Below are 558 nucleotides of genomic sequence, written 5' to 3' on the forward strand. Positions count from 1 at the left end.
TATTTAACTCAAAATTAATCTTGGTTGAAAATACAATAAATACAGAGCGTTCTTGGTTAGTGAAATCACAAAATTAACTTATCTATAAGATATATGGTTAGTTGTAAATTATATGAAATTTTCTAATATTTATTTTTAAAAAGAGTTGTGAATAACACTTACTAGGTGCCCATAACTCTTTTGTTTTTGTTTGAGTTTGTCATTTTTCAAACTTTCTTGTTAATCCAAAATCTGATATTTTTGGACTCATTTCGTCGTCCAAAAGAACATTACTAGCTTTCAAATCTATATGGATAACTCTTAGTTGAGAATCCTGGTAAAGGTATAAGAGTTCTCTTGCAATTCCATTGATAATGCTTAGTCTTAATTTCCAATGATTTTGATTTTCCTTTTCTGCCAAGCAAATAGACATTGTAATACTATATTATTGACAAACACAATTTGATGACTTAGCACTATATTGAAACAATAGAAAATATTATCATGAAAGAAAATTGAATGAAGTTTTTGTCAAAACTTACAATTAAAGGGATTGTTTGAAGGACTCCATTCAATGAA

Source organism: Cicer arietinum, chromosome 5, assembly GCF_000331145.2.
Source record: "Cicer arietinum cultivar CDC Frontier isolate Library 1 chromosome 5, Cicar.CDCFrontier_v2.0, whole genome shotgun sequence".
Lineage (NCBI taxonomy): Eukaryota > Viridiplantae > Streptophyta > Magnoliopsida > Fabales > Fabaceae > Cicer > Cicer arietinum.